The sequence below is a fragment of the Gopherus flavomarginatus genome, chromosome 22 (assembly GCF_025201925.1).
Source record: "Gopherus flavomarginatus isolate rGopFla2 chromosome 22, rGopFla2.mat.asm, whole genome shotgun sequence".
NCBI classification, from domain to species: Eukaryota; Metazoa; Chordata; order Testudines; family Testudinidae; genus Gopherus; species Gopherus flavomarginatus.
Window position 1 is genome coordinate 12,465,817 of NC_066638.1, and position 17,864 is coordinate 12,483,680.

The following is a 17,864-nucleotide window of genomic DNA, read 5'->3' on the forward strand; positions in this document are numbered from 1 at the left end:
ATTCTCCCACTTCCCCCTGTGACCCACGTTCTGGGGCCCCAGGACAATTGCCCCCCTTCCCCCAGCCCTGGCAATAACAGCCCCCAGCCAGTGCAGAAATCCCCCTGCCTGGCTGACCACCTGGCCAGAGCTGCCTGCTTTGGCCCCGCCCTCTCCCTGACATCACATCTCCACCTGCCTGCCCCGCCCACTACAGCGGCCTCTCCGAGGTCCCGCCCTCCCAAGGCTGATAGGCGGCGCCGGTAGCCAATGGCGGGGCCCGGGGAGGGGCCAGGGCGATCTCGTGACGTCAGGCGGGGCAGGGCTCCAGCCCGGGCAGGTGGAGGGGTTCTCAGAGCGGCCGGTAGCGAGAGGCGCCTCCGACAGGGCGAGGCCAAGGGGGGCTGCCTGCCCCGCCCCGGGTGCGCGGCCCAGGTAAACAGCCGGGGGCAGGGACCCCTGCGGGGCCTTGGGTGGGACCCGGTGGGGGGGCAGGGACCCCCTGGGGGGGCAGAGGGTAGGGACCCATGGGGGGCAGAGGGGGAGCAGGGGGCAGGGACCCCTGGGGAGGCAGAGGGGGCTCAGGGAGGCAGGGACCCCCGGGAGGGGAGAGGGTAGGGACCCATGGGGGACAGAGGGGGAGCAGGGGGCAGGGACCCCCGGGGGGGGCAGAGGGGGAGCAGGGGGCAGGGACCCCCGGGGGGGGGCAGAGGGGGCGCAGGGGGCAGGGACTCCCGGGGGGGGCAGAGGGTAGGGACCCATGGGGGACAGAGGGGGAGCAGGGGGCAGGGACCCCCGGGAGGGGAGAGGGTAGGGACCCATGGGGGGCAGAGGGGGAGCAGGGGGCAGGGACCCCCGGGGGGGCAGAGGGTAGGGACCCATGGGGGGCAGAGGGGGAGCAGGGGGCAGGGACCCCCGGGGGGGCAGAGGGGGCGCAGGGAGGCAGGGACCCCTGGGGAGGCAGAGGGGGCTCAGGGAGGCAGGGACCCCCGGGAGGGGAGAGGGTAGGGACCCATGGGGGACAGAGGGGGAGCAGGGGGCAGGGACCCCCGGGGGGGGCAGAGGGGGAGCAGGGGGCAGGGACCCCCGGGGGGGGCAGAGGGGGCGCAGGGGGCAGGGACTCCCGGGGGGGGCAGAGGGTAGGGACCCATGGGGGACAGAGGGGGAGCAGGGGGCAGGGACCCCCGGGAGGGGAGAGGGTAGGGACCCATGGGGGGCAGAGGGGGAGCAGGGGGCAGGGACCCCCGGGGGGGGCAGAGGGGGCGCAGGGAGGCAGGGACCCCTGGGGGGGCAGAGGGGGCGCAGGGGGCAGGGACCCCCGGGGGGGCAGAGGGGGCGCAGGGAGGCAGGGACCCCTGGGGAGGCAGAGGGGGCTCAGGGAGGCAGGGACCCCCGGGAGGGGAGAGGGTAGGGACCCATGGGGGACAGAGGGGGAGCAGGGGGCAGGGACCCCCGGGGGGGCGGAGGGGGCGCAGGGAGGCAGGGACCCCTGGGGGGGGCAGAGGGAGCACAGGGAGGCAGGGACCCCAGCGGAGGCAGAGGGGGTGCAGGGACCCCCCGGGGGGGCAGAGGGTAGGGACCCATAGGGGGTGGACAGGAGGAGTGCAGGGGAGTAGGGACCTCTGGGGAGCAGAGACCCCTTGGGGGTGGCAGAGGGAGTGCAGGGGATGGGTGGGGGGAGTGAGGGGGGCAGAGACCCCTGGGAAGGGCAGGGGGAGTGTGTGCGGGGGCAGGGATCCATGGTTTTTCAGAGGGGAAGGGAATTAGGGGACTGAATCTCTGACCAGAAAACTCACCTGGGGCTGTGGGAGTCAGACCCCCAGAATTTCCCCCGGGGACTAGCAGGGAGATTGGGGGAGGGTCCTGAGAGCTGGGGAGGAGAGTTAGAGGGTGCAGGAGAGAGAATGACCCAGGGTGGCTCAAAGGAGTGAGGGCTGGATGGGCTAAGGGTACCCAAGGGGGAATGAGAGGCAGAGGGGGATTGCGAAGGGGAGAATACCTAGGGGAGGTGTGTGGGGGGGAAGAGCCCAGGTCTGGGGTTGTGTTTGCTGTGCCTGCAGAAGGATAATTTGCATTCCCTCCCACCCCCGCCTGTCTGCTTGCCTGGTTTTCCTAGTGGGTATGGGGGATTGGAGGGGAAGGGGAGAAGGGATATGCCAACAGTGACTTGTTGCCTCAACTGGGGTATGCCAAACATGCTAGTGGTTCTGGGAATACTTGAGGGCTCGAATGACTTTGCATCTCTGGTATTTTGGCTATGTGACATTTGCCATTACTCAGCAGTTGCAGGGAATTGCCGTGCCTTGTAAGTGATGCACTTAGTTTCTAACCCATAGCCAGGATCCTGTCCGTATGTGTTCAGATTTTTCAGGATATTTTCTAGTTTTCCCAACTTTATGCAGAAGGGGCTGGAAAGTTCCTGCATGAATTCATGGGCAGCCTTTGCAATGTGGCATCCACTATTCTAGCCGATCATGCCATCTCCAGCTTCCTTTCTCTCATCTTCCTGCATCTCCCCTTCCCCCCTGCCATATAATTCTCTTTGCCTGAGTGCTAGTGTTAAAATGCACTGTGAGTCTGCAGACTTAGCAGGGCAGGGAAGGAGTTGGCACTCGGAGGGTGAGCAGGAAACCGGATTGTTGTGTTCAGAGGTACGCTCGTGCCAGGGCAGCATTGCGGAATTTCTCTCTCCCTGTCTGTCACTTGGAGAACAAACACTCCTCCTTCTGGCTGCTTGCAGACATAAACCAACCCAACTTCAACGTGTTGTACTTCATCCAACAGCCTCTGGAGAGGATGAAATAAAGCCTGCACAGGTTGCAAAGCAAACTCTGCTAAGAATGCAATAATTCTTTTATCTTCAGCTCTGAGTAAATTCGGAAAGGCTGACAAATAACTTGTGGTGTAGGTAGCTCCGGTGACTGAGCTGTTGATAACGAAGCCTGTAAAAACTTAATATTTGGTGAGAAGTATGGCAGAATAATTCTGGGAGTAATCTATTCCAGTGTTGGATCAAGGAGAACAGGGGTTCTCAAATTTTTACGAAGTATAAATAACCTTTTAATGGAGCCATTGGATTATACCTTCCCTCTCACAGCATACCTGTGACAAGTTCAGCAATTGCTTGCAGGGGAGAGTCCTATTTAAAATACATTCTGATGTATTTTTAGCATCACTTAACGTGATTGATCTGCTGGAGATGTGCGGGAGGCAGAGCCAGTACCATGTGATTAACCGTAGTTCTAGGGCCACCCACAAATACTCCATGCATTATGGTTTAGGCTGTGTTGGTATTTGTACCTTGATGCCATGGTGATTGGGTGTGTGATAAATACCTATGAATGTTTTAAATGGCATATTGATGTATATTTAGGTTATATTACAGTGTTGGTATATTCCACATACTTACCTCCACCTGAAGATGCACATTGCATATTTAATGGTATATTAACTCTTTACCTGGAAGGAGTCTTCAACTGACTAGCTTCCAAACATGAGGCCTGACTTTATTCCCCAGAGGTGTTGAGAGCTTGCTCCTTTTTCAGGACTTGTGGCTGGGCACCCATGAAATCGGGGCCCAAAGTTTTTTTTTTCCAGCTACTGCATTATTTCTCCCCTTGTCCTTAGAATAAATACAGGCAGTCATGGATGGAAAAGCCTCGTGTAGTTTCCTTACTCAGCTGTTAAAAAAAACATGTAAGCCCATTGTAGCTTGCAGGAGAGAGATGCATGGCCCATGTGATTTAAACAGGTTGTTGAACCCAACAGTTTTGTCCTCCTGCCAGTTGCTGTGCAGAGAGGTCTGGACAGATGAATCCCATTGCCACAAAACAAAGCAAGGGAAAGCTCTGTCCACTCCCAGCCCTCGCCCGTGCATGGAATGTACAGCCCAGTCCTGCACCACTAGAGTCAGTTTTGCCATTGACTTCAATGGAAGAAGCAATGAACTCATGCACAAAGAGAGAGGCTTTGTGGCATTAACTTTCCTGCGTGAATACCAGGCTACAGTGGGACAGGGTAATAGGTTGCTGTGGAGAAACTTGGAAGGCCTGGTGGGGGAGAGGTGGGCATGAAGGCATATGGTAGCATGTTGAAACTGCACTGCCACCCTCCCTGCCTTTGTGTCAAGTATCAGAGGGGTAGCTGTGTTAGTCTGGATCTGTAAAAGCAGCAAAGAATCCTGTGGCACCTTATAGACTAACAGACGTTTTGGAGCATGAGCTTCCGTGGGTGAATACCCACTTCGTCGGATGCATGTAGTGGAAATTTCCAGGGGCAGGTATATATATGCAAGCAAGCTAGAGATAATGAGGTTAGTTCAATCAGGGAGGATGAGGCCCTGTTCTAGCAGTTGAGGTGTGAAAACCAAGGGAGGAGAAACTGGTTTTGTAGTTGGCAAGCCATTCACAGTCTTTCTTTAATCCTGAGCTGATGGTGTCAAATTTGCAGATGAACTGAAGCTCAGCAGTTTCTCTTTTTGAAGTCTGGTCCTGAAGTTTTTTTGCTGCAGGATGGCCACTCTCAGGTCTGCTATAGTGTGGCCAGGGAGATTGAAGTGTTCTCCTACAGGTTTTTGTATATTGCCATTCCTAATATCTGATTCGTGTCCATTTATCCTTTTCCGTAGAGACTGTCCAGTTTGGCCGATGTACATAGCAGAGGGACATTGCTGGCATATGATGGTGTATATTACATTGGTGGATGTGCGAGCGAATGAACCGGTGATGGTGTGGCTGATCTGGTTAGGTCCTGTGATGATGTCGCTGGTGTCAATATGTGGGCAGAGTTGGCATCGAGGTTTGTTGCATGGATTGGTTCCTGAGCTAGAGTTACTGTGGTGCGGTGTGCAGTCACTGGTGAGAATATGTTTCAGGTTGGCAGGTTGTCTGTGGGCGAGGACTGGCCTTTCACAAAAGGCCTGTGAAAGTGTGGGGTCATTGTCCAGGATGGGTTGTAGATCCCTGATGATGCGTTGGAGGGGTTTTAGCTGGGGACTGTATGTGATGGCCAGTGGAGTCCTGTTGGTTCCTTGGGTTTGTCTTGCAGTAGGAGGCTTCTGGGCACACGTCTGGCTGCCTTTGTAACCCATCTCCTGGCCTTATAAACCCTTGCATGGGGTGCAGCAGGGTGTGCAAGGTTGCTGCGCTCCAGTGTGGGGGTGAGTGGATGCCATGTGAGGGAGAAAACTAGGTTTAGTGCGAACTCATCCTTCAAATGGATCAGTCAGACATTTTGAGCCCCTTCTTGGCTGTTCCTGGGCTGGTGAGGTTCAAGGTTCAAAAAAAAAAATAAGGGGGGCAGGCTGGGTCATGTCTGGAGAGGCTTGGGGTCAAGGACGTTCCTCCTTGTGCCAACGAGACACTTGTTACACTGCAGTGAAAAACCTGCATCTGGCCCATGCCAGCTGGCTTGGGCTAGGGGGCTGTGTAACTGTGTAGATGTTTGGGCTTAGGCTGGAGACTGGTCTCCAGGACCCTGCGAGGTGGAAGAGTTCCAGAACTGGAGCTCCAGTGTCTAAAGGAGTTAAACAGCCTGCAGCCCGAGCTTTGGGAGCATGGCGTGGGCCAGCTGCGGGTGTCTAATTGCAGTGTAGACGTACCCCTGTTACATGATCCCCTCATAGTCCTCATTTCTGTGATCAGGGAGGAGAAACTTGGCAAGCATACAGCGGCAACTGTAATGCAGGGCTGAGGTTCCCTCTTTTGCTCAGCACTGTTTACCATGCCCTTCCTTTATCCAGTGCTCAGCATGTGCCCTGGGCAGGGTCAGGCACCGGTCCGTGCATTCACAGAGGTGAGAATGTTGAGACTACAGACCTCTGTGTGGGTTGAGAGAAGGGGAGTCTCGCTCCGTTTATTTCAATGTGTCGCTGTCTAAACAACTACATTTGATATGTTCTTGATTTGGTAAGAAAAATGCGGGGCTACTCCAGTGGACAGTCATTGCACTCAATTATCGTTCTTCCTCAACCAGTTTCTTTCAAGCTTGGCAGCTCCCTGGCATTCTTCACAAAGGGCTAGGCACATGCTGCTTCGAAACTGTAATGCTGAGTTACCTAAAGAACCTGGATTCCTTGAAGCGTGAAATGACTCTTTTTTTTGTGTTTTGATCATGTTTTGAATTGTTACTTTCTCACCTGCCTCTTTTTTTAAGCAAAACTTCAGCTCAAAGGCCAACCTTTCTAGTGAGTGCCTGAAAATATCGGCTTAGAATGAAAGTATTTTCTGGTCTGTGGCTTTAGCCGCTAGCGTGATGTTATCATACCTGCTGCCTCTTGGATTTTAGTCAGGGAGACATGGCAATTGTCTAGAAGCAATCTCTAGTCACATGACGTTAGCCAAAGCTCAAGGTGTGCCTTGGGTCAGTGTGTTCATTTCAAGTCCATGGCTGACCTGTAGAGGGCGCTTGGAAGATAACAGATATAATGGTGATTGTGTTCTAGGATATGGTGGTTTTTAAGCTGATGTGTAATTAAACAGTTGTTCTCTGGCACTCCTGATGGCCTGATCTATAGTTACTATCTGACTAGCTGTTTGCCAGAGGAAGAAGGTGCAGGTGTGTGAAACTATTATTTTCCTTTTTCTGGTATCAAACTAGTCATGTTCTACAACTGTACAACTTGTTTTACATTTGAAGTGACAGTTTAACTCTGGCTATGCCAGTGGTTCTCAAACCTTTGTACTTGTGACCACTTTCACACAGCAAGCCTCTGAGTGCAACCCCCATTATAAATTAAAAACACTTTTAAACATATTTAACACCATTATAAATGCTGGAGGCAAAGCGGGATTTGGGATGGAGGCTGACAGCTCACGATCCCCTATGTAATAACCCTGTGGCCCCCTGAGGGGTCCCAGCCCCCAGTTTGAGAGCCCCTGGGCTATGCAATCCCAATCGGCCGCAGGAGAAAAAAGCTAAAAGATTTGATCACAAAAAGTTCAGAAACTGAAGGGGTTACTAACCTCCCTTTGAAGGCTCTGAAAAGTGACTCTCAAAAGGCACCATATGGTTCCATGTCTGTTTCTCAGGGACCCACTTCTCAAATGTGGTCTGTTTAAAGTAAAACTCTTCTGTCAGAAAACTCGCCCAGAACTGTGCGAGTCAAACCCCTGCTGCAGGCAAGGTAGCCTGCTATAAAGCATGATATGTACTGGTACATCTGGTTTTAAGCAGGAGTCAGTTGTGCTGCTGTAGATAACAGGTTACCCTTTTCATGCTAGGAGCGGGCGCTGGTGGATCTGTGCTGCGGGCTGCTCTTGATGGCTGGGCTCAGGGCAAATCTTCAGGGCTGAGAAGGCCTTAGAGTAAATAGTTCTGTTGATGATAAGGGGGGAATAGACTCCAACTGTGTTGGCTCTGCTGGGGCTGAACTGTTCCTTAAGACACTAAAGTCAGCTGATCCACTCTGTATATGCATTGCCACGCCTGCTGAGTGAAAAAGTGCCATTCTCACATAGCCACAGCAAGTCTAAAAGTAATTGTAAATCAACTGACAGTGTCTGAGGCCAGTGCTGCATGGAAAACTGTCAAAGGGTGTGTGGGGCCCTGGAAGCTCTTTCTCCTGCACGCACGCTGAAATCAAATACCTGTGCTCTTGATGAGACTATTCCTCCCATCACCGCTTTGCCATGCAGGCAGAATTTGGCTGTTTTAACCCTGTGCCTTGCTCCCCAGGCTGTGGCTGACTTGCTCATGGGTCCTTCATGCTGGAAGGCCAGCTGGTTCAACACCTCTGACTGCCCTGGCTTGATGGTATAAACAGGGATAAGCATGATAGTTCCGTGCTACTTCTGCTGGGTGTCATGGGTAGAGCATCATCCTTGGTAGGTACCTCTACTTGTAGGGAGTACTGGAGAAGACACACCACGCTGGCAGCCATCAGAATTTCTGTCTGGGAGAAAGGCCTGTCGTTGGTGGCAGGGTCTCGGGGGTCGTAGAGTCGGTTAGGCTTTGCCCCTCTGGAAGTGGCAGTCCTACCCAGCTTTCTCTCCCAGGGAGCTCGGACATAGGGCTTTCTGCCCTGTTTGCCCACTACAGGCTGCTCATGGAACAGGCTGAAGGAACTACTTGTTTCTAGCTTGGACTGTGAACGTTAGGGTCTCCAGTCCCCTGCGCTGTGAACAGGAGCTGCTCACGTAGAACATTTGGGTGCTTATTCCCCAGTAGTTCTTCCCTCTCGATCACCATCGAGACAGCAGAGGAGTGCCCCGGACAGCAGAGCCGCAGAGAATGAGGAACATGGTCTCTTCTCAGGACTGCATTAGAACTCTGCACCTCACTACGGCTCAGTTAGAAAAATGTAGGGGACTTGAGATTCTGCCAAAACATATTGCTAAGGGGAATTGATGTAGAGGTCTGGGAATGGATATGGAGCGTCTCTCAACTGGGGTGCCAACTCAAATCCAGCCGAGGCTAGCGGTGACTGAAAGACTTTGCTGTCTGATGGCTTTTTGGTGGCATATGTGGAATGAATTTGTTGGCATCGCCTTTAATTTCCTAGTGGACAGATGTGCAGATAACAATTGTCTGACACTAGCTGGGCACTCGCTGGCTGTTGTGGCAGAAAAGCCAAGGATTGCATGGACCATGGGGACAGAATAGATGTTTAATGCCCAGGAGTGGTCTCCCTGTAGGCTAGAGGGTGTAACGTACTGGCATGGCAATGCAGAAGAAGCTGCTGTGCCCTGTGTTCTGTTTGCATACGCAAGGGACCTCACTTTGCAAGGCAGTTATTTGGGTGCCTATTACAGTGTAAAAGTCACACTTTTTTTTTTTAGTTTATAGTAAAAAAAAAATTACTATTAAAATAATCTGGGAAGATAATTAAATAGCAGTAAAGGTAAGTACCTAGTCCACTGCTGCTTAGTAGTAATTGCAATGTTTAGAGTCACTGACAATATATTCAAACGGCAGCTCGTGGTACAGAACAGCAACGAGGCACCTTTTTTGCGCATACGTGTATTTTGTGTAAAAAGAGCTGTATTGCTTTTGTTCCAGCATTGGCGTAACGGTAGTATAAACTCTGCCAGCAGGCTTTGGGGCAGAAACAGGCAACACTGCTTGTGGAAGGCCAGTGCTTTACATAATTTGGGATTTACAAAACAAGCTCAGAGGCTTGGCAAATCCTGTTTGCTATTGTCACTGCTGAAAGTTTACTGTACTACTTGGGTTCACTTCCAGATTTCTGGGCTGTCTGAGGAAGATGCAAAGAGCCTAGTCAGAAGAGTCAGGTGTCTGTGACATTTAGTCCACCGGCATTCCCCAGATGAAACTATTTCAATGTTTCACAAGAGATTTTGAGCAGCTTCATGCAGTTTTATAGGGCTTGGTCTCAGGACTGTTCCTCTATCCACTTAGTTGTGTTTGTTTTTAGTCGCTCTGATACTCTGGAGAAAATTCTGAAAGGTCACTCTTGTGTGTGTTGGGGAGAGTGTGTGTGTGTGTTTGGGGGGGGGGTGAGTGCAATCATATGGACTCCTATCCCAAGTGTGTGATCAAATTTAGAAAGTGCCAATTAAAAACTCGCCCTGATTCTCAGCCTCTTCTACCTTGTGCTGAGGCCAGGAGTGGAGGGTGAAGATGGCATTAAGTCAACGTTGTGTTCCCTGCATTGGTTCCCTGCCAGGGCCAGGCGGGCCCCTGCTGTAAGTTAGAACAATCCTAGGTGGTGATGGTTCTAAAAGGCTGCACTTAGGTGCACTTCCTTTGGATGATTGTCTGCTTTTGACATGTCCCCTACATTGGGGATTGGCGGGGGTGTGGGGTAGCATAGATCCAGTTTGGTAGCTGTAAGCCAACTGGGAATCCTTTTTTACACCTGGCTGTTCCCTGAGGGGCCGTTTCTGGGGACCAGAGTAGCATAAAGAGGCTGAGGTGTGAGAAAACTGGGCTTCTTGCATGTAAAAATCATCGGAGTGGAGCAGATTTCTGGGGTGTGCGCTCTTTGACTGCCAGACACCTTTGATTCTTAGTCAGTTATTTCAAATTCTGATAACTAACATTTGCACATGTAGAGCTGCTTGCATCTGAAGGATCTCAAATGTTTTACAAACACCAATTAAGCCATCCAACACTCTGTGAAATCAGTTAAATAAAAGAACTTTATTAAAATGTTCTTTGCTTCTGCTTGTACTTTTAAATAGGTAATTAGGAAATTGTTCCCCTCTTTCTTTTTAATTTATGAGCTTATTCCTTGTAAAATATAACCCTCTAGCATTGTTTTCAAACAAGCCCAATTCTGTGCTTCCTTGGTATATAGTAAAGTAAAATTGGGAACCCAGGCATCCTGAAGACATGAATAAATCCTCTTCTTATAGGTGATTTGTAACTCATTTCACATAGGCTACTAGGTAGTCATTACTTTTTGCCACAACTGATTTGAGCCAGATTTGAACAAGTAATCTAGAACCAAGTGCACCATTACCAATGCTTTGAGCCAGCTAGTACTGCCAGCTGCAGCGTAAACTAAGTGGTTTGTGAATAGTTGAGGATGTTGCATTACACATTTGCAGGCGTAGAAGACGACCACTGCAGAAGTTGTGAACTCACTGCAGCCCTGTCGTGAGTCTGATAACTACGCTGGCTTCTGCAGAACTCCAGATCTGCCTGGTATAGGAAATAAGGTTGACAACCCTCCAAGATTGGCCGGGAGTCTCCCAGAATCTACCTCCATCTCCCGGGGTCTACTGAAAACAAGCCAGGAGATTTTAATAGGATGTTTTAAGAAAAGGACATGATCATGCTGGGGAAGAAAAAATTCTCCAGGAATAGCTTCAGTCAGAGTTGGCAACCCTAATAGGAAACAGCAGGGTGGCTTGATGGCCTGAAGTGCTGCTACAGGCGTTAATTGCATTGTTAATGCACTAATACATTTCCATACTTAAAATGACTCTTGACCACATGTAGCAACCAAAAAGTGGGAGATAATGGCTTTATACCTTGAGGCAGATGGCAGCTGATAAAACAAGAGATGGGGAGGCAGCGTTGCCTAATGTCATGGCGTCTATTCCTAGCTTGCTGTGTGACCTCGCTTAACTGCTCTGTTTCCTCCTCTGTCAAATGGTGCTACCTCTTGCCTCTCAGGGCTCTGTGAGAGGATCAATAAATCAGTGTTTAAGGGCTTTTCATTTCTCTAGCCTCTCTATCCAAGAATCTTAGTGGTGGTACATTTTTATTTTTTAAGTTAGCATTTTGACATGTCAGCAGAAGAACCCTTCAGAACTTAGGCTCCTTTTATTAGTAATGATAAATCTCTGATGGGGCCAGGTTCTATCCTAAATTACACCCACGCAACCCACAAATGTCAGTGTTCAGCACGGGGATAAATGAGGGCAGAAGCTGACCCACTCTTCAGCCACGTTGTGCTATAACGTGACTTTCTCTAGCACTGTTGATGTTGTGCTGGATGCGCGTGTTGGTGACGTGGAGGTAAACCTCTCCCGGATGGTACGGATTGTCCTGATCCAATGTGCAGGCTTGTGCATAGCCTAATTCCAGGCTGGCAGATGGGGTCAGTGCTGCTTGGGGATTTCCTCAGATGTAGGAGGGAGGCTTTAAATAAAAGAAGGAATCATTTGTAGTGAGTTGCATAATTTGAAACCAGCTCCATCCAAACACTGACTGGCTCTGGGCTCAGCGAGAGACGCTTTCTGTCCAAACAAAAGTTTATTAAAAATCACAAGTGGTACAAAATAGTCTTAAAAATCGAGCTGTAGTAGCATTACTGAGACTTGGTATGTGATTGATTGGGAAGTTTGCTACCCAAAAAAACAAAAAAATCAATGTGACTACCGGTGATTTTGGGTGCCTACCATGAGACACCTTAAAGAGGCCTGATTTTTCTGAGGATGAGTGTTCAGCATTCCGACAATTGGATCCTTCTAAGGGGTTTCATGTTGGGCAGGGAACCCAGTATCGCTAATGACTCTTGAAAATCTTGGCTCCTGTGTGATGACCAAGGAATGCAGGCAAGACAACACTGGCTCGGTCTAGCTCCCTGAAGCCCTCAACTCCCCTATCTTCAGTCCCCAGCTCTGCCAGTCCATCTAGGTCTCTAACAGCAGAATCTGCATATTTGTGATCTGGGCAGAAAACTGGTGATAGATGTCTACTTAAGAGTAACTGACAGCTCGCTTGTGGTGAGCACCTGTTCCTTATGTACTTTTAAACAGCACCTGAATGTGCACGTGGGGTGCATGATGCATCCGACGAAGTGGGTATTCACCCACAAAAACTTATGCTCCAATATGTCTGTTAGTCTGTAAGGTGCCACGGGACTCTTTGTTGCTTTTTACATGTGGGGGTTGATGAAATCCTTCCAAGCAGGCAGTCTACAAGGGAGAAAGGAGATCGTAGAGCGAAAAATCAAGCCACAATTTGCCCAGATATCTTCCCTTAGCATCACTATTTTCTACAAATAGTGACATTGTAGTAGCTTGCTTCTGTAGGGTTGGCAGCCATGAGAACTCTGGTAACTGACACCTGGAAAGCCGACTCAGCAGGAACGCATCAGCCGTCACTCTGTAACATGTTATCTTTTCCTATTTTAGGAGCGAACTCTTTTATTGTTAAGCTAGTGAAGCATGCACGGCAGCTTCTTCTATAGCAAAGGGTGCAGATTGAGCAACATTGGAGGAGAAAATCCAAGTCTCTTCCCCAGCACAGCATTGGCTCTGTTGCTTTCTCTCTTACAGTAGCTACTGCATATATTTCTGCCACCCAATTGCTAAATGTCTGTAAGTGGTTCCTGAAAACACTAAAGAAATGAGAAAACAAATGCCATGTACACAGTAGCTAATTCTTCCTTGTAGCTTCCACGCTGCCTTCCTTTTCTGCGCACCTCCCTGCGCTCTGTGGTTCAAGTTAGTTACAGCCCTGAGCACAACAAATAATGATCATATACAATTGAATGAAGAAGCTCATTTGCACAGGGCCGGTAATTCCCTGTATGTGTTAATCTCTGAGACCATCTGTGTCCCTGCCTAGGCTGGGGAGATGATAGAACTCTCGGGATTTATTCCGGGAGGTGAACTTGAAGAGTACTGCCTGCAGATACCTTCCCTGGGTCAGAGGAGGACAGCCTCGTTAGCTTTGGAAATAGCTGCTCACATTTTAGTCAGGCTGGCAGCTTTGTAGCTAGGAAGTGCCACTGGGATCCAGGATGTGGGTTTTCAGAGAGCCAGTGTACTGAAAATAAGAGAGAGAAACATACAGGCCCTTGTTAGCATCTTCCACCCAAGGATCTCAAAGGGCTTTGCTGGTCAAAGACCGAAGGCTCATGACACCCTTGGGAGGTAGGTAAGAATTGGTATGCCCCACTTATAAATGGAGAAACTAAGGTGAAATGATGTGTCTGGGATTGAAGAGCAAGTGTGTGGCAGAGCCAGGATTAGAACCCAGGGGACCTGTCTCTCAATCCTTTGCTCTGCTAGAAGCACTGCTTCTCTGACTTCTCATATGCTGGGATTTTATTGGAGGGAGAGAGAGAACAGATGGTCTTGGCTTAAAGGAGGCAGCGGGGGGCAGACGGGGACAGGACGGGGACTTAAAACAACTGTATGTGTGAGACCAGCCCTTCAACCGTGAAGTGTCAGTCCTTGATTGTGCTGCCTCTGCCAGGCAGCAAAGGGCTCGGATTGCTTTGGTCACAATTGAGTGCCTCCGGGTAGCTGACACTTGGAGTGATGACAGGCCCAGAGAAGGCAATGCCCAGAGAGGAGGTGCAAATCCTGGAGGAGGAGGAGGACTCCTTTATTCACAAACCAGAGAAACACTCTAAATATACTGGGCCTAGTGCAGTACAGGCAAGGCTGCTGCTCTTTGGGGATCTGTGCTTGGATTTTCCCCATTACATCTGTTCAGTTGATCTAATCTGAAGACATGTGCTTTGCAGTGGTCACATGCCCAAATACTACTCTACATCAGATCACTGCACAACCAGTCTGTTAGTCTATAAAGCACCAGGGTTGTGTGGGGTCTAGGCCTTTACTAGGGGTGAAACAAGGCTGAATGCAGCTGCTACTCTCCCTTCTTTCCTTTGCTTTTGGGAATTTAGTTTCCCTTCCTCAATAGCTGATGAAATTATGACTTACCAGGCAAGGGACCTGAGCTGCGGTCAGTAAATGGAGACAGGGCTTGGCATGGGAGTCTCTCTTGGGCACTTGGCCCTCTGGCTAGTAGATAGAAGGGGAGCAGCATTTGATAGGGGAAGAAGAGATGTCACCTGCCTCTTCTAAGCAAAGTTTTTACTATGGGATAAAGGTCCACGGGGCAGAAATTCTGACTTGTCAGCTCTCTCCCCTCCCTTAGTGCCCTATAGTGGGGTGGAGTCAGGGTGATTCTAGGAGAGAGAAGGGGGAATGTGGTCTTGGATGGGAGTGATGAGGAAGGGTTGTAAGTGTGTGTGTGTGTTGGGGAGGCAGTCCCCTCATGCCTGATTTTCAGTTTCCGAGAGTGGGTTTTTGTTATGGCGAGAGAGAGAAGAAGGTGCTTTAAATTCCAGATACAAAGCAGGCCCCTGCATTGCCTATGCCCTGGATTTTATAATGAGGATGTAACGTCCGCACCGGGGAGGAACGCTAGGTGGATGGAGGCAGCTTGTATCACAGGTCCTCTTAGCTAATCTGAGGTGCCTGTTAGCCTGAGGAAGTCTGAGTGTGTGTCTCTTCCCCCCCGCTCCCACTCCATGGGTTGAGCTCACTGCCTCTGTCCTGCTTCACTGGGAGGGTCTCGCACCTGGAATTAGAATTAGAGTCTTAGGATCTGTATCTGAGGTCTTGTCTACATGGCAAGTTGCTGCACAGCAAGTGAGGGTGTGAATCTACAGCACAGCAGCTTGCTGCATGGCAGCATCTCATGTGAATACTGCTATTCAGTGTAAGTCCTGGAGTTTGGCTTGGCATGCTTTGCTTGGACATAGTGGTACATCTGGTGCTCTGTCGATTCATGCCCCGTCCTGCGGGGCAGTGGCTTGCCATGTAGATGAGAGATTGTGACTCTTTGAGGCAGAGACTGCTTCTTTGTTACGTGTGTGTGTATAGCATGTAGTGGAATGGAGCTGGCACCTCTATGTGCTACCGCAATATAAATAATGATCCTAGGTTTTTCGGAAGAGGGTTGAAGACCAAACTGAGATGTATACAGTGAAAACCGGAAGGTTGGTTTGTACCTGCCCATTTTTATTTCTGGATTGTGATGCCTGTTAACAAGTAACTATGTAAAGTCCTGCCCTTTTACATCCAGGTTCTTGCAAAAGCAGGTCAGGGTCCCACAGCGTATTACAGCAGCTGTGAACAGCATCCCGGTTACAGATTGCAGCAGTGGACTTCCCATGCAGAACAGATAGAAGCCTAGCTACTAATGTCACAGCTGGTGCTGGAGGGCTGAGGTCACTATTCTAAGGCTCCCCGCAAAATTGTACAGCCCCTAAGGGAGTATTTTTTTACACTGTGATTAAAATACTTTTTAATCCTGGTCACCATAGTAATGAGTAGCATTGCAGCCCCACTCTAAGCAGCCTTACTGCCTCAGTGGTTAGCTTCCTAATATAGCTTAGGAATTCAAACCATGCACGGGCTCTTTTAAATTAGGTTTGAAAGTGACCTGCAAAGGTATGGGAAAAATAAATGTGTCCTGTTGGGCTTCTTTATGCTGGATAACTAAGAACTGGAATTTTTCTCTTTATTTTATTTTCAAAGGTCTCTGCCTGGTTGTTTACTACCTTCGGATTATTGGGCCATATCCTAAAATGGTGTAAATCAGTATGTCACTGCCAGTTTACACTGGGTTAGGGTCTGGCCCATCAATTCTTATCTTCCCTTATTTATGCTGACAGAGCCAGAGAACTAGAGGAGCAGCTTTCTCAGCCCTCAGCTGAAGGAGGAGGGAGGTTTAATTTTTCACAAGGAAAGCTCTTCTCCCAAGTGTTTGCCAGGCTCTTGAATTCAGTAGATGTTAATTTAAAAAAAAAAAAAAGGCAGTGTGTTAACAGTCTGGTTGAAAATGATGATGACTCTTGATTGTGCAGGTTTCATTCTTGGTACTTGTAAGGGTTTCCCACTAATTCTCCAGTGGGCTATAGTCTTTAAAAAAATAAAAATAAAAATGCTAGACAAGATCTAAATTTCTGATGTACAAAACCAAAGCAGGATAAGAATGGCCATAACTGGTTCAGATCAATGGTCCATCTAGCCCAGTATCCTGTCTCTGACAGTGGCCAGTACCAGAGGCTTCAAGGAGAATGACCAGAACAGGGCAATTATTGAGTGATCCATCTTGTCATCCAATCCCAATTTCTGCCAGTCAGATTTACGGATACCCAGAGCATGGGACTGCGTTCCTAGTGATCTTGGCTAGTAGCCATTGATGGACCTGTCCTCCATGAATGTATCCAATTCTGTTTTGAATCCAGTTATACTTTTGGCCTTCACAACATCCCTTGGCAATGAGTTCCACAGGTTGACTGTGTTGTGTTAAGTAGTACTGCCTTATGTTTGTTTGTTTTTTAAAGCTACTGCCTATTAATTTCATTGAGCGGCTCCTCGTTCTAGTGTTGTGTGAAAGGGTAAATAACACTTCCCTATTCACTTTCTCCACACGATTCATGATTTTATAGACCTCAAGCATGTCTCCCCTTTGTCTCTTTTCTAAGATGAACCATCCCAATCTTTTTAATCTCTCCTCACATGGAAGCTGTTCCATACCCTAATCATTTTTATTGCCCTTCTCTGTACTTTCTCCAATTCTAATATCTCTCTCTTGAGGTGGTGTGACCAGAACTTCACTCACTACTCAAGGTGTGGGCGTACCATGGATTTATATAGTGACATTATGATACCTTCTGTCCCATTATCTATCCCTTTCCTAATGGTTTCTAACGTTCTGTTTAGCTTTTTTTGACTGCTGCTGCACATTGCGCGGATGTTTTCAAAGAACTATCCACAATGACTCCAAGATCTTTCTTGATTGGTAACAACTAATTTGACCTCATCATTTTGTATGTATAGTTGATTGTTTTCTGATGTGTATTAATCAACATTGAATTTCATCTGCCATTTTGTTGCCCAGTCACCCAATTTTGTGAGATCCATCTGTAACATTTTGCAGTGAGCTTTGGACTTTTAACAGTATGTCCCTGTTGTGTGGTGATGGATTAGATCCGATAAATCAAAGGTAGGCAGTGGGAAATTAGGCCATTGCACTTGATCACCTCTTAAGTATAGGCAGACTTGGCATCACTTGCTACCATCTTGATCAGGGTTTCTCAAACAAGGGTTGCCGTTTCTGTAGGGAAAGCCCCTGGCGGGCCAGGCTGGTGTGTTTACCTGCCCCGTCCGCAGGTCCGGCTGATTGCGGCTCCCACTGGCCGCAGGTTGCTGCTCTGGGCCAATGAGAGTTGCTGGAAGCGGCAGCCAGTAAGTCCCTTGGCCCGCATTGTGAAGAGGTGTGATTCCCTGACTAATATAGCTGTGCTGGCAAAAACCCCAAGTACAGATGCTGCTTACCCTGGCAGATACAGCTTGTCTTGATTTGGGGGTGTGTGTGTGGCTGGAATAAGATGTGTCAGTAAAAGCACAGTTCTGCTGTTATAATCCGCATCCACACCCTGAGTGCTTTGCTAGTTTAGTATAGCTCTGTAGTGTAGCCATGGCCTTATAGAACAAAATAGAAGGTAAATGGTGCCAGTGCATGTTAAAACAATAGTTTAAAGATGCCTCTGTTTGCTTGATTGTCCAGAGAAATGTGCATAGACTCTGGTGGCCTAAGTGACCAATTGTGGCTGTATCAGTACACCTCTACCCCGATATAACATGAATTCGGATAGAACGCGGCAAAGCAGCGCTCCGGGGGGCGTGGCTGCGCACTCTGGTGGATCAAAGCAAGTTCGA

At 49.3% G+C, this 17,864-nt stretch overlaps 1 protein-coding gene across 2 annotated transcripts in view; it reads left to right on the forward strand.

The window, feature by feature from the left end:
• Nucleotides 1-303: 303 nt before the first annotated feature.
• Nucleotides 304-17,864, forward strand: part of EPB41 (erythrocyte membrane protein band 4.1) — a 165,306-nt gene continuing 147,745 nt past the window's right edge. Inside the window, exon 1 of one of the 2 annotated variants that reach the window (XM_050932481.1) lies at nucleotides 304-414. The gene's annotated coding sequence lies outside the window, so the exon portion shown is untranslated. Of the gene's footprint in view, nucleotides 415-17,348; nucleotides 17,464-17,864 lie in introns of those variants that run through there. The other variant, XM_050932489.1, reaches the window with a different exon arrangement.